The following is a 19,990-nucleotide window of genomic DNA, read 5'->3' as shown; positions in this document are numbered from 1 at the left end:
ATGAGATGAAAACATAGGTTTGTTACACTCCCTACTAATTTTGAAAGCAAAAAAAAAAAGTATAGGACTACTGTTCTGACTCCCCTTGTCCCACACCAAAGCACTTCGAGCCAAAGATACTTTACGGAATTTATTAACAGACAGACAGGTCCTTGGCAGCAATTCAGCATAGACAAGCCTTGGCAGAAATCCAGCACAGACAAGCCTTGGCAGCAATCCAGCCTGCCAAGCTAATACCATAGTTCTCCAACTTTCGTAAATGCGTTGACTTCTGCAAGAGGGGCATGTGCACAAGCATTCCTTTTATAGTCTGGAGAGGAGCCTAATTACCACCAGCTGAGTGCAATTACCTCCTGTAACTGCGCAACTGTTCTTTACGCCTATTAGCTCTCCGGTGCCGGGCATCTAGGAACAACTCCCTTGACTCCTCACCACTGCTGATGTCCGGATCACACTCCCTTGTCTCCTCCCAACTGGTCCAAGGCTCAGGCACCTCCTGGTGGCCAACCAGCCTCTCTGCACCCTGCTTGGAGTCGGAACCCTGTCCAGGGTCCTCCAAAGCCGACTCATAGGGCCCCTCGCTGTCAGAGTCTGGTGGCAGCTCCAACGACTCCTGCTGGGCCACAACAGACTACCATATGTGGGCTGAAAAAAATCCAGCCAATCATTCGACTTAGATACATTACTAAGATAATCATTATATTAAGTCATAAAATGTATTTTCCCACACACTCTTTACAACAATATAAACCTCACACCAAAATGCCACAGTTCTGATGAATAAATGCAGTACTTCTGCCTTGCCATTATTACCTTAGAGATTTGCAAAGTGTGCATTTACTTCAGTGAAACTTCAGTCTAAAATGCCAAGGTTCCTGTTTTTAATGCATTTGTCAATGGTAGGTAGCTTTAAAACTAAACCATTCTGGAAACCTTGACCTTTGAGGTTAGTAATAAGATACAGTGATTACTTTGCTTAGTAATTTAACAGCTTCCAGATGTAGAAAAAGTACACTGCATCTTCAAAAAGAACATACTGTAGTCAATAAAATAAAAGGAACAAAATTTGAATATACGCACTGTAGTGCTTAATCATAATTTAGTACAGCCTTTCCAATCTGTTACCCTCCAAGTAATTGGACATTCCTTCTCATAATTCACCCAACCAGTGGCGATTTTATTTGCTATAGGACTTATAGCAATAGCAATAGCAGTTAGACTTATATACCGCTTCATAGGGCTTTCAGCCCTCTCTAAGCGGTTTACAGAGTCAGCATATTGCCCCCAACAACAATCCGGGTCCTCATTTTACCCACCTCGGAAGGATGGAAGGCTGAGTCAACCTTGAGCCTGTGAGATTTGAACAGCCGAACTGCAGAACTGCAGTCAGCTGAAGTAGCCTGCAGTGCTGCATTTAACCACTGCGCCACCTCGGCTCATCTTGAGATTCCATTATATGAAAATGAGCTATGATGGATATAAGGATGGCTCAAATCCATCCCAGACCACACCACCAGATTATACTTCAGATACCTCAACCTGTTCTGCCCAGAGTCCCAGACGGAGTAAACTTGAGGGTCTTTATTCACCAGATAATTTTTTTAAAATAATTTTTAAAAATTAGTTTTATTACAGAAAAAAACACGAAAAGAAAGGCATCATCTTTCACTACATCTTGTAGAAAGCGTATCCATTGGTCACAAGTACATTTCGTGCGTTCTGTCCACAATCACATATATTCCATTCAGTTTAAATTGTACATGTTAAAAATTTATATATTTTACTCTCACAATACCACAATTTTCATTTAGTTAAAGATTTCAAAAACACAGCCACCTGCTGGCATTTTTTCCCCCTTCCCCCAGTTTCAGTCAATCTGCCATATCTTTATATCTTTATAACATATTCTAAGAAAAAAAAAGTGAATTAGTAGGACATCTAACATTTCCTCTCTCCAACATATCTTTATTATTATTATAGTTAACTAGAGGTTATTTACATTTTTCTCTCCCTTTCTCTCCACAAACGCAAAAAGCAACAATCTCTAAACAACAATCTATTAATATGTGTTAACAAAATGACCATTTAAGATCTAAGACAATCTAAAGAAAAAAGGAAAAAGGTTGACATTTCTAGTTAATAATCACCAAATTATATGTTAACCTTCCCTTTTGTTTTTATACCTGAAAGACAGATTAAAAAAAAAACACGATTGTTTGCCATTTCTAATCCAAATTAAAATTTCTAGTTGATAATCTCCAAGATATGCATTAACATTCCCTTTTATTATTGTAATTAGAGAAAGAGAAGAAAATAAAACAATTGTTTGCTATTTACGTCACATCACCTCTTATTCTAATCCAAATTATTTGTAGCTTCATAACAAGGTTTGAAACACAAATTTATAGGTTTTATCATTCCACCAAAACTCAGTTGCAATTTGTGGCCTGGTTATTTATCCTAATTAAGGTTATCCTTTCATTGTTAATATCATGATATATTATATGTTAGCGACTAAACATTCAATGATAATGTATAAGAGTCTACAAAATACTAAAATCCCTACTTATTAACCATCAAAAATTAGCTAATTTTTAACATCAATTGGCATTATCAGCCAGTGTCTTTCCAGTAGCAAAATAATCCTTTCTCTCTCACCAGCAGTTGTGTGTTCACTAGATAATCTGAATAACCTTCACAATGGCCCACAGATGTTGAAATAGGGAATGGGTCAACCTAAACAGTCTTTGGCTAGGAGGGAATGTAGGAGAGAAGGAAGGGGGGAAGGTAGGAGGAAAGGAAGGGGGAAAGGAAGGAGAGGAGGAGAGAAGAAAAGAGGGAAGGAAGGAGGGAAGGAAGCAGGGAAGGAGGATGGAAGGAGAGAAGGAGAGAAGAAAGGGGGGAGGGAAGGAGGGAAGGGGGAAGGAGGGAGGGAAGGAAGGAGGGAAGGAAGGAGAGTAGGAGAGAAGAAAGGAGGGAAGGAAGGAGGGAAGGAAGCAGGGAAGGAGGAGGGAAGGAGAGAAGGAGAGAAGAAAGGGGGGAGGGAAGGAAGGAGGGAAGGAAGGAGAGTAGGAGAGAAGAAAGGGAAGGAAGGAGGGAAGGAAGGAAGGAAGAAGTAGGAATGTTGTAAGATAAGATGGAGTTATGGGATGGTAAGAAAGTAATTTCAAGTATATTGTCAACTGTAGGGGAAAAATTGTTATAAACACATATTATTAATAACAGTTATGAGATCATATAATTGTGAATGTATATATGAAATTAATAAAATGAAAAATGAAAAAAAAACAGTCTTTGGCTAGCTATCAGCAGGTGTAAGAAAGAGAAGTATGGCTGTTTCACCCTCATACGTCAGGTAATCCCTAAAACGAGCTCTTAACCATCTCCAGTCGGAATCATTTTGAGTCATCTTTTAGCAACCTTCCAGGCACTTATTTCATCTTTCAGTTCAGTAAATCAAGATGCACCTAGGGATCGGTGCCGAAGGAGAGAACACAGAAGAATAATGCAATCTGAATGGACATTCAAAGTAACAAACTTAGCAGAGGTGGCTAAAATATCAGCATACCTTAAGGATCATTCAGATGAGAAATATAAACTAGAGAAGATGGATTGATTATATTCAAAATAAATACGGGACTAAGAAATCCCAGATAGTTTATGGCTGAAAAAGCAAGGAGTGACATAATTCGTTTAGAATTAGCTTAACAAAAGAGGAGTTAAAGCACAAATGAAAGATGAGACTAAGTTTCTATTAGTTTATTTTAGAATATGATTGTTAAAGATTTATACCCTGTATTTGCTCTGGGAAGTCGGGGGGGGAGGTTGGGGGGGATGGGTTCGGGTGGGGAGGGTGGGGAGGGGAGGTAAATATTTGTAAAAGCTTTTTTAAAATTTTCAATTAAAAAAAAAGAATAATGCAATCTAAGGCCCCAGCCATCTCTCCATTGCAGGCAGTGACTAGGACAGTGTTTCTCAACCTTGGCAACTTGAAGATGTCCGGACTTCAACTCCCAGAATTCCCCAGCCAGCGTTCGCTGGCTGGGGAATTCTGGGAGTTGAAGTCCGGACATCTTCAAGTTGCCAAGGTTGAGAAACACTGGACTAGGTCCTCAGCTGAGATGCCCATCAGATCCTCAAGATCAGTCTGGAATTTCACTGGGTCCAGTGGTGGTTTCAAAATTTTTTTGAACCTACTCTGTGGGTGTGGCCTCTTTTGTGGGAGTGGCTTGCCGGCCATGTGACCTGGTGGGAGTGCCTTGCCAGCCATATGTTCTCTCTCTCTCTCTCTCTCTCTCTTTCTCTCTCTCTTCCTTTCTTTCCTTTTGTCTCTCTGTCCCTTTTTCCTTTTTTTCTTTCATCACTCTCTAACTTTTTCTTTCTTTTTTCTTTTTTTATTTATTCCTTTCTTCCTTTCTTTCTCTTTCTCTCTCTGTGTGAGCCTGTGTGTGTGTGTGTGTGTGTGTGTGTGTGTGTGTGTGTGTGGTGGGTTTCAAAAATTTTTGGAACCTCTTCTGTAGGTGTGGCCTGCTATCCGGGTCCACTGGTGGAACCTCTTCTAACCGGTTCGGTAGATTTGACGAACCGGTTCTACCGAATAGGTGCGAACTGGGAGGAACCCACCTCTGACTGGGTCCATCAATTGCCTGAGATGGGCTGATCAAAAGGATCCTTTCTCCTTGCAGGGAGGGGTGACATCGGGAGCTAAAAGGCAACCATGACAACATACTGCTATTAATATCCTGCCCTGCCAGACCACATCTCAAGCATCCTAAGACAAAAACCAGACCTAACATGGGTCAGACCATCGATGACTTGGGAAAGGCCCTTGTGCCAAAGATATTAACATATGTTTAGTAATAACTACAGCAAAAAAACAACAACATGTACAATTCTTCACTGGGCATTATATTTTATTATGCCATACGGAGTCAACCCCACAGAAACTCTGCACAATTTTGGGAGAAAAAAATATAGATTGGGGCAGCATTGCTATCAGGCCTGTGTGGCTGATTCTTAAAGTTGCTGGAATGCAAGCTGGTGGCAGCAAATTGATGAAAGTGAAGGCAATAAATTAGAAAAATCTCATGATGGCCTTTAAGCAGTGGTGGGGTTCAAATAATTTAACAACCGGTTCTCTGTTCCTAATGAACGGCTGGGTGGGCGTGGCTCAGTGGTCATGTGACTGAGTCGGCGTGGCCAACTCAACGTCACTCACGTCAATGGGCGCTTCGCCTTAGCAGTTACAATGTAAGAAGGGTTAACGGGAGAGGCAGTTTCTCTAAGCAGGGCAATAAAGATTAGGCTAGAAACAACACCAGAATGTTTCCTTCCTGTCTTCCTTACAGGAATTAGCCTCATAAAGTAGAAAAAAACAAAAGGAGATTTTTTTTCCAACAACTAGTTCTCCGAATTGGTTCCACCACAAAACCGCGTTTGACTAAAGCGCGCTTGACGAAACCGGGTAGCTGACGTCATCACAGCGCGACGAAAAAAGCACGCTGTAAACGCTAAAGCTAAATTAACCCCTAAACCTAAACCTAACCCCCCTAAATCTAATCCTAAACCTAGCCCTAAACCTAACCCTTAACCTAACCCTAAACCTAACCCTAAACCTAACCCTAACCCTAACCCTTAACCTAACCCTAACCCTAACCCTAACCCTAACCCTAACCCTAACCCTAACCCTAACCCTAACCCTAACCCTAACCCTAACCCTAACCCTAACCCTAACCCTAACCCTAACCCTAACCCTAACCCTTACCCTAACCCTAACCCTAACCCTTAACCTAACCCTAAACCTAACCCTAAACCTAACCCTTACCTTAACTTGAATCAGCTTGCTTTCAAAGCGCTATTTAAAGCGCCCCTTTTTTCCGTGGTCGCTGTTGTCACCCTGCTGATGACATCAGCGACGCGGTTTAATCGGGCGCTCTTTAGTGGAGCGCGGTTTTGTTGTGCCACGCTCCGAATTGCTTAAAAAGTTAACAACCGGTTCTCCCGAATTAGGTGCGAACTGGCTGAATCCCACCACTGCCTTTAAGACAATTGCTGATCCCCTGCAATAACTCCCACCCACCTGAAATACAATCACAGAGAGCAGACTCTCTGAACCTTGTGCTCTCCCAGAAGAGTTTGAAATTAGGAGAGTTGGAGTCTTAACACAACTGGAGAATGCCAGGTTGGGAAAGGTTAATGTGTAACTATCGTACTGTCAATATTTCTAAGGGACATGAAGTACTCTGAATGCTTCAGATAGCATTAAATGGCAGTATTTGACTTCAGGGCATGCGTCTTTCCTTCTAACTACAGCAGTGGTGGGATTCAAATAATTTAACAACCGGTTCTCTGCCATAATGACCAGCTGGGTAGGCATAGCTTGGTGGTCATGTGACAATGTGGTTGTGGCCAACTCACGTCAATTGGCGCTTCGCCTTAGCTGTTACAATGTAATAAGGGTTAACTGGAGGCAGGGCAATAGGGATTAGGCTAGAAACAACACCAGAATGTTTCCTTCCTGCCTTCCTTACAGGATTAGCCCTGTAAAGTGGGGAAAAAACAAAAGGAGATTTCTTCCAACAACCGGTTCTCCGAACTGCTTAGAAAGTTAACAGCCGGTTCTCCCGAATAGGTGCCATCCGGCTGAATCTCATCATTGAACTACAGGTACATCAACCCTAACTCGACATACAACCATTTGGGACCATTCAAAGTTTCAACAGCACTGAAAAAAGTGACAAGATGGTTTCTCAGCCTTACGAACTTTGCAGCGTGCTGCATGGTTCATGTGATCAAAATTCATCCACTGGACACCTGGTTCATATGACGGTTGCGGTGTCGTGGGGTCATGTGGTCATATCTTGTGACCTTCCGATGAACAAAGTCAGTGAAGCCCAAGTCTCTTAACAACTGTTCAGTTCCGATTTAAAGTGACAGCATTTGTTTTTCTCCTTTGCTAAATAACTTTCCTTCTTTCTTTTTCTTTTTCTTCTCCCTTCCCCTCCTTCCTCCCTCTCTCCCTCCCTCCCCCTCTCTCAAACACACACACACAAAGTTGCACCAGGAGGATGAAGTTTGAATTCCTCCCCATACGTCCGACCCACACGTACCTTTTCCAGCTATTTCAGAGAGGATTTCAACTCTGCTCTTGCCTGCCATCATGAGAAGAAAAAAAATGTAAAAGGAAAAAGGCAAGAGCTGAGGTCAGGCTGAGCTAGTTGCTGCCAGAGTCACCGTGGATGACTCTGCTTAACTGTTTAAAAAAGCCTCTTAAAAAGCGCCCTCTACAGGAGGAGGCAGGAGAACAACGTGCCTCACCTACGTCAGGATTTTTTTGGCTTTTAACCCTTGCTTAACTCTGCTCGAGTGATCATAAAAAGTCAGACTAGATGAGGCATGTCGTTCTCCTGCCTCCTCCTGTAGAGGGCACTTTTTTAGATACTTTTTTTAAACAGTTAAGCACTAAGCAGAGTCATCCATGGTGACTCCGGCAGCAACTAGCTCAGCCTGACCTCAGCTCTTGCCTTTTTCCTTTTACATTTTTCTTTTCTTTTCATGATGACAGTGGTGAGGCTCTGCCTCCCCTGCTTCCCCTGACTGCACGTCCCTGCCAGTTACCAAGGTCCCAAATTTTGATCACATGACATTGTGGATGCTGCAACAGTCGTAAGTGGTGAGGAGTAGTAATAAGTTACTTTTTTTCAGTGTCTTTGGGACTTCAAATAGTTGCTGAACAAATGTCTGTACATTGGGAACTTTACCTGGCCTTCATTTCCACCAAGCCTATCTAAGGCTTTCATTGTCTTTATCACTGATCTTTTCATTTCAAGGCCAGCAGAAGCTAAACCAAGTGCAGTTTTAAACTGCTTTCTTTCTTTTTTAATTTTTATTTTATCAATTTCATATATACATTCACAATTATATGATCTCATAACTGTTATTAATAATATGTATTTATAACAATTTTTTCCCTACAGTTGACAATATACTTGAAGATTGCTTTCTTACCATCCCATAGATCCATCATATCTTACAACGGTCCTACTTCTTCTTCCCTCCCTCTTTCCTTCCCTCGTTTCTTCTCTCATGCTCTCCTTCCTTCTCTCCTTCCTTCCCTCCCTCCCTCCCCCTTCCCTCCTTCCCTCCTTCCTTCCCTCCTTCCTTCCTTCCTTCCCTCCTTTCTTCTCTCCTTCTCTCCTTCCTTTCCCCCTTCCTTTCCTCCTTCCTTCCCCCCTTCCTTCTCTCCTTTCTTCTCTCCTTCCCTCCTTCCTTCCCTCCTTTCTTCTCTCCTTCTCTCCTTGCTTCCCTCCTTCCCTCCCTCCTTCCCTCCCTCCTTCTTACCCCCCCCCTTTCTTCTCTTTCTTCTCTTTAAACTGCTTTCTGATGGTAATGGGGAGGATAATACGGAAGTGTTCTCAGCTCTGTAAAGACAAAGGCAAAGATGACTTAACAAACAACAACAACGTGAAGACTTCAAAAGAATTCTTTGATCTCTTGAACCAAAATAGGAACAGCCGTCTTCACTGTTCATCTTTCCATTGTTTTTGAGATGAAAACAACTGGAAGGAAATATAGATGTCAGAATGATTGATTCAGAAGACGGTATTGCAGCTGAAAACTAGGAGAAGAAAAAACATTGTCAAGGCATGGAATAGTGTTTCATGGCTGTGGAAAAGATTTGTGAAGATGATTGTACCCAAGGGAATGGTGTCTATTTCTACATACAGAACAAGCTTTGCGTAGGAATGTTTAACCTTAAGCGTAACTTTCCTAGGAATGTTAAGACACAATACAAGAGGGGTGTGAATGAAAAAAAGAAGCCACACTTGTTGTAGAACAAACCATGCAGCTTCTGAATATACATCCAACTTCAGGGCACAAGTATAAAAGATGGGTCATGACATGGCAAATGACATTTGGTAACATTTTTATCATCACAATTTGTACTGGCACATCTACTCGTAGCAACTTGTTCTCTGTGTATTGCAACATAAATCCAATAGTGAACTTTGTGGATAACAATATGGCAGTTTTCCATTTCCACATCTAGAAAACAAAATATTGGAAAATGGTGCCTTCTCCCTAGTTTTGGTCAGAGTGAGCTAAATAGTTAAAAAGCTATAGTGGCCTTATCCATATATTATTTTATTGTGGGGGTTCCTTAGCTGTAGCCCGTACACCACTGTAGCCAAGTGGGTTTTTTTCAGAAGTTCCCAAGGGTTTAAATAATGTAATGTTACTAACAATATGCAGTGAGTCCTGGACTTAAAACCCACAATTGAACCTCAATTTCCATTGCTAAGTAAGACAGTGGTTAATTTTTTGCCCCGTTTTATGAGCTTTCTTGCTACAGTTTTAAGTGAATCGCTGCGGTTGTTAATTTAGTTTAGGTTTAGGTTTATTCGATTTATATGCCGCCTTTCTCCCAAGGACTCAGGGCGGAGTACAACATTAAAAGAAACACATAATACAAAAGTTAAAAAAAAATTAAATAGAATATCCCAAACAAGCCCAATTAGAATTGACAATAACATTTTTTTAAAAGAAATTCGAATTAAAATTAACAGTGACCAATAATTTATTTTGTTTTGTTCAGGCCAGGCTGGCTTGCTGGAAAAGCCAACATTTTAGGGCGCGTCGGAAGGACCGGAGGTCGGGGATTATACGAAGCTCTGGGGGCAGCTCATTCCAGAGGGAAGGGGCTCCCACAGAGAAGGCTCTCCCCCTGGGGGTTGCTAGCCGACTCTGTCTGGCCGACGGCATCCTGAGGAGGCCAACTCTGTGGGATCGTGCTGGACGGTGGGAGGCTACCGGTGGCAGTAGGTGGTCTCGCAGGTACCCTGGGCCTAAGCCATGGAGCGCTTTAAAGGTCATAATTAGTACCTTGAATTTAGTAAGTGAATCTGGCTTCCCCATTGACTTTGCTTGTCAAGGTGATCACATGACCCCAGGACATTGCAACTGTCATAAATAGGAGTCAGTTGCCAAATTTTGATCACATGACTGGGGATGCTGCAGTGGCTGTATGTGTGAAAAATAAGTCCCTTTTTTCAGTGCCGTTGTATCTTTGAAAAGTCATGAATTGAATGGCTGTAAGTTGAGAGCTACCTGGTAGTCCTTTCATGGATTAATTCCTTGCTACATTATTATTTCAGATACGACTTCATTCAAAACAAGAACGTGGCATTTTATCTATTTTAATAGTGACGCTTCAGAGGACGTTAGTGTGATCTGACACTGCACATTTGGTGGTTGGTATGTTGGAAGAAATGTCCTTCTGGGCTCGGCTCCAAGTGGGGAAAAAGACACTGGAGAGACATGGAGGCTGCTTGGAAAGATGGTTTTAATGGTGGACAGGACCACATGGCTTGAGCCCTGAACAGAAAAGGTGACCACATGTTTCAATGTTGCCGGAGAAGAAGAAAAAGGGCTGAGGGAGGGGCTTGCTAGGCTTTTTTATAACCTGTTCAGTCCCACCTCTCGGTTTCCTGTTCCTGTGTAAGAAATGTATTCTGATTGGTTGTCAGACTCCCATGGTGCCATGCAGGGGTACTCTCTAGGCTGCGATGAGTTCTCAGATGCCATGTGGAGAGTTGAGCAACGTTCCAATATCCTTTCCCCCTGGGGCTGCAGTGGAGAAGTCTTTATTATGTAAAGTGGGTTAGCCTGGCCTTCTCAATGGCCTATTGACAATAGATGGGCAGGAAGCTACAGGCAACTATTCTGTCTTTTAAAGCATGTTTCTTTCTTTTCATATCCAGAGAAATATTCTGCCTTTTCAATATTTCCTAGGATATTTCATTTTTCTGGGAGTTACAAGACCCTTGCACCCCTAACCCTTTAGAGAAAAAAACCAGGGGTGTTCAAACTTGACAGCTTTAAGACTTGTGGACTTCAATTCCCAGAATTCCTCCTCTCGCTCTTCATCTTGATGATGTGCGGACGGGCGGGGGGGAGGGAGCTGGAACCGGTTCTAAACGGCACTGCAGATTTGTGGAACCTCTTCTATAGAAGAGATTAGAACTGGCAGGAACCCACTCCTGCTGTGTGTTTGTGTTTGTTTGTGTGTGTGTGTGTGTGTGTGTGTTTATAAGGTGACTGGCTAGCTCAATCTGAGCAGTGAGTGCTTGAAGTTCATCTGACAATTTCACATTTGGTGCATCATCATGATTTTAGGTTTTCCGTGTATTCTATTCTTTTGGAAAAGCAGATAAAGCAACCAGTGTATTTCTTTTTTAAAATAAAGGCTGCTTAGATCAGCCAGAGTGGTCAATTAGATATGTATAGTATGAAAAGCCCATAAGCAGGACCTGAATGCAATAGTACATTTCATGCTAATGTTTTGCCAGCGTACGGATTTCAGAGTCAAGTGGCCTCTAATAATGGAGTTTTCCTCAAGACTTTCTAGCACTTTTCTCCGCGGTAATTCTATCTTCTGTAATGGATTGCGAAATGTACTTTGTACCTGCAATAACTCTTGAGAGTCAGCTATTAATAACCCTTCTCTCCATAAAACTCAGGAAGTAAGTCCTATTGAACTTGGTGGGATTTGCCTCTGAGTAGACACGAATAAAGTAACTGGCCATTGCTTAATGACCTTTGACGAGGATAGTTTAGAACTTGCACTTTCTACTCACTTACAAAGACAGCTTTCTTTTCCAAATCCCAGTTGCAAGAATTGACCTCCCTTTAATGGGCAGGATCACCTCCTTCACAAAATCTCATATTTAGAAATAATTTTTGCCTCTTAAACTTTGCTTAACCTTTAAATCACAACATCCCGGAATCAAATCCCATCAGAAATCCTTTTTTTAAAATATGATACCGATGAAAGAAATGTCCTTCTGGGTTCGGCTCCAAGAGGGGAAAAAGACACTGGAGACATGGAGGCTTCTTGGAAAGATGGTTTTAATGGTGGACAGGACCACATGGCTTGAGCCCTGAACAGAAAAGGTGACCACATGCTTCAATGTTGGTGGAGAAGAAGAGAAGGGCTGAGGGAGGGGCTTGCTAGGCTTTTTATAACCTGTTCAGTCCCACCTATCTGTTTCCTGTTCCTGTGTAAGAAATATATTCTGATTGGTTGTCAGACTCCCATAGGGCCATGCAGGGGAACTCTCTGGGCTGTGTTTTGAATCCAGGTTTAGTTGAGTTCTCAGATACCATGTGGTCAGTTGAGTAAAGGGCCAATATTATCATGCCTTTACTCCCATCCCCCTGGGGCTGCAGTGGAGAAGTCTTTATTATGTAAAGGGACTAGCTTGGCCTTCTTAATGGCCCATTAACAGTGGGGATGGGCAGGAAGCTACAGGCAACTATTCTGTCTTTTAAAACATGTTTCTTTCTTTTCATATCCAGAGAAATATTCTTCCTTTTCAATATTTCCTAGGATATTTCATTTTTCTGGGAGAGGGCTGGGTGATAACTTCCCACAATACTTTTCGGCATACTCTTGTCACCTGGTTAAAATCATGATCATTCATAATTTCAAAACTATTTTTTAATTTTTTTTCTTAAATCTCTTGTCTGTTTATATCGTTGCCTAAAATTATTACTGTAGTACGTGGCACGAAGTCCAGAAGCAGAAATCTCTTGACAGTACTGGACATGATTTACCTGAACTTTGAATGATCTTAGTCTATTTTAAAAACCTTACATAAAGTATACTGAAAAAAGACCTCTGGTGCATCTGGTTTATGTTTGTAGAAGAATATCTAAGGGTGTTATAGAGAAGGTACACAGTGTCTCCTCTGTGGATTCAGCTTTGAACTGGCCTAAGACTTCTTGACATATTTGATGAGGATTTTTGTTTACATTTCATTCATTTATTTCATACATTTCTCAGCCACCTTCTGAGATTCCAGTCCTCCTAAGTGGGAAGGAGGGAGGGAGAAAACTACCATACAAAGGCACGTATTACCAGTATGTCCTGAAAATGTAAACTAGGGAAAGAATATAATTTATTTGGCATCTCATTTATTAGTTATTATTCATTTTGATTTTCATTGCACCTTTTTAATTTGTTTTTATTAAGAAATATCAAATACACAGAGGCAACTATTTATTAAATTTTTTATCCTACCATATTGCTTTATAAGGAACTCTAGGTGGTGAGCATACCAAATTTCCCTTCTCCTCACTTCCCCAAAACAACAACCCTGTGCAGTAAACTGGGCTTACAGACACTGACTGGCCTAAGGTCACCCAGCCAAGTTTCATTCCTAAAGCAGACTAGAACTCACAGTCTCCTAGTGAATGGCCTAAATTCACCCAGCTGGCTTTCAGGGTTAAGGCAGGACTAAAACTCAAGTCTCCCGATTTCTAGGCCAGCACCTTTAACGACACCAAATGGGGGAATGGAGCAGTGGTGGGATTCAGCCAGTTCGCACCTATTTGGGAGAACCGGTTGGCAACTTTCTAAGTAGTTCAGAGAACCGGTTGTTGGAAGAAATCTTCTTTTGGTTTTTTCCTGCTTTACAGGGCTAATCCTGTAAGGAAGGCAGGAAGGAAACATTCTGGTGTTGTTTCTAGCCTAATCTTTATTGACCTGCTTACAGAAACTGCTTCTCCAATTAACCCTAATTACATTATAACAGCTAAGGCGAAGCGCCCATCGACCCGAGTGACCTTGAGTTGGCCACGCCCACCAAGTCACATGACCACTGAGCCCCACATACCCAGATGGTCATTAGGGCAGAGAACCAGTTGTTAAATTATTTGAATCCCACCACTGGAATGGAGGTAAGAAGACTGAAGTCCACAAGTCTTAAAGCTGTCAAGTTTGAACACCCCTGGGGGATTTTTTCTAAAGGGTTAGGGGTGCAAGCATCTTGTAACTTGACACTTTAAGACTTGCACACTTCAATGCCAGAGTTCCTGAGCCAACATGACTTGAGAAGGAATTCTGGGAGTTGAAGTCCACAAGTCTTAAAGCTGTCAGGTTTGAACACTCCTGGTTTTTTTTAAAGGGTTAGGAGTGAAAGGGTCTTGTAACTTGACAGCTTTAAGACTTGCACACTTCAATGCCAGAGTTCCTGAGCCAACATGACTGGAGGGGGAATTCTGGGAGTTGAAGTCCACAAGTCTTAAAGCTCTCAAGTTTCAACACTCCTGGGTTTTTTTTTCTAAAGGGTTAGGGATGCAAAGGCCTTGTAACTTGACAGCTTTAAGACTTGCACACTTCAAAGCCAGAGTTTCTGAGCCAACATTTTGATTGCTAAGTAAGAACGTTGTTAAGTGAGTTTCACCACATTTTAGAAGTTGGCCACGCCCACCCAGTCACATGGCTGGCAAGCCACTCCCACCCAGTCACATGGTCATCAAGCCACTCCCACCCAGTCACATGGTTGGCAAGCCACTCCCACCCAGTCACTTGGCTGGCAAGCTACTCCCACAAAGCAGGCCACACCTACAGAAGAGGTTCTAAATTTTTTTGAAACCCACCACTGATGCACGCTGACCAGATGATCTTCATACATCCATGTGTGCCAGAAATGAGAAGACCAGGTGACTGGTGTGCATGTGCATGAGCATGCCAGAAACCGAAATCACAGGTTCTTGGTGCGTGCATGCATGCTGGGAAACTGCTCTTCTGGTTTCCAATGTTCCCGCGCATGCACACCGGGGAGCTGCTCTTCTGGTTTCCAGCGCTCCCCCCTGCCCCCATGCTCTATTTTCAGTTCTGCAACACTGGCCTAGAGTATCATTGAGAGAGAGGAGGAAGGGCAGCAGCCTAGAGAAATGTCTGCTAAACAAAATCTGAGTCCAAACCAGAAATGTAATTTGAGAAAGCATCTCAGAATTGACTCTCTCTCGTTTCTGGATTGGAAAGGCAGGGGAGCGGGTGGGGGGGAATGCTTTCAGACTTGTAAGTTTCTGTTACTTTAACCTTCCAATCAGAGTAGTATTCTTAGGAATTAGTATTCTTAATCTTTGTTTCCTGGGGTACCTTGAAAGGCTGATATGTGCAAAACCAAACTTGTCTCCTCTTTTTTTTTCTCCAGACCACAGAATTTTCAAACCAATGGTGGACCACTATCAATGCATTGTATTCAGCTTACAGGGGTGTTAAATTGGAGGCCCTTGGGCTGGATGCATCGCATGCAGGCCACGCCCACTCCAGCTCTGCAAAAGGAAAAAAAATCATCACGATACATCATGTGATGGCAACATGATGGTGCAAGTTTGACACCTGTGGCTTAGCAGGTGTCAGTTGGTGTGTAAACTTTGTTCAGTTCCTTGTGCCTATGCTATTAACTGCCTAGCTCCTTTTTGTATGTATGTATGTATGTATGTATGTATATCAGAGGTGGGTTCCTACCAGTTCGCATTCAGTAGAACCGGTTCGTCAAATCTACCGAACCAGTTAGAAGAGGTTCCACCAGTGGACCCGGAAAGCAGGCCACACCTACAGAAGAGGTTCCAAAAAATGTTGAAACCCACCACTGGTCCTTGGATATGATTATTCTACACTATCATGCTCATGTTTATGAAACTGAGTGCCTCTGTGAAAGGTAAAGATGACTACTGCGTTTGTGGTGCAATCAGAACACTGCGTGTGTTGAAGTTGTTTTAACGTAAACCAAAGATGCCTTTTAAGAAACAAGTTTACATCATATTCTTATGCATGCCAGTGCTGTGTGTGAGGTAGTTTAAGGTGGTTCTGACAAGTGTCGTCGGCATCTTCATATCCGGTCACATGGGCGGCAAGCCACTCCCATCCGGTCACATGGGTGGCAAGCCACTCCCACAAAGGAGGCCACACCCACAGAGTAGGTTCGAACAATTTCTGAAACCCACCACTGTTTATGTATATGTATATGTATATGTATATGTATATGTATATGTATATATATATATATACACACACACACACACACTCTTCTAATTTTACGCGGGACAAAACCCGAATAACCAAAGACCTACATACTAACACCCGCGAAAACCTCAGAAAACATGCATGCATACATACATACATACATACATACATACAAAAACCCTTCACAATTGAAAACGACAGGCTCTTTTGGCCTTGCGGGCATTGGAGGGATGTTGTTATACCTTGACTGTTAAAACAGCTCCGCAAGACCTATTTTTCTCAGGCAGAGAATAGCCAGCAGACTCCCAAGTGACATGCTGCTTAAGTGAGGAATGCCTCTGCTGTCTCTCCTTGCTTTCCCAGGGAGCACAACAGCTTGCAGAACAGTAAGTGGCAAGTGTTTATTATAACATTATGCCAAGCTAAGGACAAACTGTTCTTCTGAAGAATGTTTTACAGCCTTAAATAGAAAGAAAAGCCATTTGACAGCCCTTAATGCTTACTGAAGAAGAAGAAATTGCCACTGAGTGGCTAATTCTGAAACAGCTTTCAAGCTCCTATTGCTGCTTATTGTTAAAGTTGTTGTGGTTATTATTTTGTTACCATCATCTAGTACTTTAAAGATAAGTGTATCATACAGTCCCAGCAAATGGGATTAATACGCCAGTGTGGCTGAAGTAGCATAGTTTGCCACGTGGCATTTCCTACCTGTGAATGTGGATTTGCAAACAGGTGAAATGAATGCACACATTAAAAACAATTCCAAACTAATTTATTAACACAAAAGCAATTGTTCACATTGGCAGATGGAGATTGATTTTTCCCCAGGTCCTTTAGGACTTATCAAAGCAGCTAGTAGTTCTACTTTTTTTCATAATGTCCCAAAGATCCTTGGCATTAAAGGGGAAAAAAATATTATCAGCAGCTACTCTTCATTGAAACATAGGCATCTGCTCCTAATTTAATCAGAGATATACTGAAAATCTCAGCAGCCAATCTGAACCCTATAGGGAGATTTCAGCTCCTGAGTTAGTTTTCTACAATCTGAAAATGGATTTTCCATTTGGAAGATTTCAACCAGTACAGCTATTAGGTAATGCTTTACAAGTTAGCTTAATTCTTTTATCATATAAAGTACTCCTTTGAGTTCATGTTTTATTCATAAATATATATATGTAAGTGTGTGTGTGTATGTCTCTCTCTGTGTGTGTTGCATTTGTGCTGATAAATAAATAAAGGGAGACTAGTATAGATCTATTTCAAGCTATTTAGCTCTCATCAGCTAGCCATACCCTTACTGGGATTTGAACCTGTGGTGTATCGCACGTTAGGCAGTTGTGTTAGCCACTAAGCCACAAGTTCTCCTCCTTTATCAGCTGAGCCAGGGAAACAGGTATGTATATTGGAGCTAAATAGCTTGAAATAGATCTATACTAGTCTCCCTTTATTTATTTATCAGCACAAAAGCAACACAAATGTAACAAAGGCAACAGTAAAAATAATGGCTTTCTGTCTGGATGGTCTCTTGGGATGAGCCGATAGACAGAGAAAGGAAGCAGTATGCTTCCTCCCATATTTGGGCATACCAGGGGTTGTGACACAAAATACATATACATACATATACATATACATATACATATACATATACATATACATATACATATACATATACATATACATATACATATACATATACATATACATACACATACACATACACATACACATACACATACACATACGTACATACACATACACCAAAGGTGGGTTCCTACCAGTTCGCACCTATTTGGTAGAACCGGTTCGTCAAATCTACCGAACCGGTTAGAAGAGGTTCCACCAGTGGACCCGGAAAGCAGGCCACACCTACAGAAGAGGTTCCAAAATTTTTTGAAACCCATCACTGCTACACAGACAGACAGACAGACAGACACAGAGAGAGAGAGAAAGAAAGGAAGAAATAAATAAATAAAAAAAGAAAAAAGAAAGAAAAAGAGTGAGAGAGAGATGAAAGAAAAAAAGAAAAAAGGGACAGAGAGACAAAAGGAAGGAAAGAGAGAGAGAGAGAGAGAAAGAAAGAAAACACATGGCCGGCAAGCCACTCCCACCAGGTCACATGGCTGGCAAGCCACTCCCACAAAGGAGGTCACACCCACAGAGTAGGTTCCAAAAAAATTTGAAACCCACCACTGACATACACACACACACACGCACACACACACACACACACGCACACATATATTCAGGTTTTAATATACAGCCTTCTATGTTTTTCTTTATTTCTGTTTCTACTAGGCCACAGCCAGTGTGTCCCATCTTTAAGAGCGAACAGATTTTTCATTTAAAGAAATGGGAAGTCAGCTCCTATTTCTTAGTTGTAGATTACTGTATTAAGTTGTAATCTGCCTGTTATAATTATTAATGCATTCTGTCTGTGATCTACGTTCTGAGAATGAATCTAAACAGCAAATCTTCCGACTGCCTGCCCTCTCAATTATTGGGACACCTTCACTGCTTCCTGGTGTTTTTGCTGTTTTGTCTTTTCTCACCTGTGAAAAATTCTGGAGAACCTCAGAAGGCTGTGTCCACTTCTGAGCCATTTTAGTTGGAGCCTATAAAAAGTATCGAATCGATAAAAGGTTTTGTATTCTCTCTATTTTTTCCCCTCCTGCTCTGATTTTTCTGTGAGTCATTCCTGCCTGATGCCTCTGTATTGTCTGTAAAACATATGTCTTTGGGGAAAGAAATGAGGCATTAATCTGTGCTGCTGGTGCCACCTGCTGTAGGGAAATGTGCAAAACATATTTTGTATTTTATTTGGTTGTGCACAGCTTGAAGGTGGTTGGAAGAATGTGCTTTGGATCTTGCATGTGTTCAGAACCTCTTTCTCAGTGAGATGTGATGGTTTCAGCCTTTCCCCAGAGCTTGAAAAGAATTCTCTTCCCTAAGAAGGTCACTCATTAAAGTTAATGTAACCTTAATGCAGCAGCATCTTTAGCTGATTGATTGATTAAGTGCCATCAAGATATTTTCAACTCCTAGCAACCATACAGGATAAAATAGCTCTTGTCCATAGATCCAGCTCCATTAAAGTTAATGCAACTCTTAAAGCAGCAGCATCTTTACCATGGCTTCTGTTTAAGGGCTGACCTATCTTTTCTAAATCTGAGGACCCAGATTGTTGGGGGCAATATGCTGACTCTCTGTAAACCGCTTAGAGAGACCTGAAAGGCCTATGAAGCGGTATATAAGTCTACTGCTATTGCTATCTTTTCTAAATCATTTTTGAAGCATGAAATGCTTGACTGTTTTGCATAGCAAAGTCCTTTTTGTTGTTCAACTGCACAAATTTGGTTAATAATGGCTATTTAATATTTATATAACACTTGAGTATTTGATGGTTTTTTTCCCCTTTTGTAAACACATGCACGAAGTGCATTCACAACACATCTGTTTTTTTTCTTTACACTGTGCTGTTTTCCGAACTCATTTAATGTTTTCATAAAATACCATGGTTGTTACCTGTTAAACACTGAATCTCTTTTATCCAGAGCCATATGCAATAAATACATGAAATATTGAAAAAAAAAATCTCTGGTCCATTATTAAGAATAGGTGATCAAATGATGTACATGTGGGTTAACATCAATATTAACATGCAATTTCATAGAGTTGATTGAAGGTGCTGGTCTAGAAAGCAGGAGAGTGTAAGTTCTACTCCAGGACTGTCAAACTTGTGGGAAGGATGCGTCACCTGCTGACCCGTGGCACGACAAAACCGCGCTCGTCAAAATCGCGGTGATAAAATCGCAGCGCTAAAGCCGCGACGTCATCACCGTGCGTCATCACCGCCGTGACAACAGCGCGGCAACAGAAGGGTCCTTTAAAACGGTGCCGCGGCAGAAAGCCGACTTCAATTAAGGTAAGCGTTAGGATTAGGTTTAGGGGTTTGTTTTAGGGTTAGGTTTAGGGTTAGGTTTAGGTTTAGGGTTAGGGTTAGGGTTAGGTTTATGGTTAGGTTTATGGTTAGGTTTATGGTTAGGTTTAGCCTTAAGTTTAGGGTTAGGTTTAGGTTTAGGGTTAGGGTTAGGGTTAGGATTAGGTTTATGGTTAGGGTTAGGGTTAGGGTTAGGGTTAGGTTTAGGGTTAGGTTTAGCGTTAGGTTTAGTGTTA

General features: G+C 41.7%; 1 long non-coding RNA gene across 1 annotated transcript; it reads right to left on the bottom strand.

Moving 5' to 3' along the window:
- Nucleotides 1-3,240: 3,240 nt before the first annotated feature.
- On the bottom strand, nt 3,241-6,200 carry LOC116508220. Its single transcript, XR_004255299.1, has 3 exons — nt 6,080-6,200; nt 4,624-4,704; nt 3,241-3,467 (listed from the first exon to the last, which is right to left on the bottom strand). It is a non-coding gene; the product is annotated as an uncharacterized LOC116508220 (long non-coding RNA).
- Between the last annotated feature and the right edge of the window lie 13,790 nt (nt 6,201-19,990).

The sequence above is a fragment of the Thamnophis elegans genome, chromosome 4 (assembly GCF_009769535.1).
Source record: "Thamnophis elegans isolate rThaEle1 chromosome 4, rThaEle1.pri, whole genome shotgun sequence".
Taxonomy (NCBI): Eukaryota; Metazoa; Chordata; class Lepidosauria; order Squamata; family Colubridae; genus Thamnophis; species Thamnophis elegans.
Note: the sequence above shows the minus strand (reverse complement) of the source record. Positions and strands in the feature narration are given on the sequence as shown.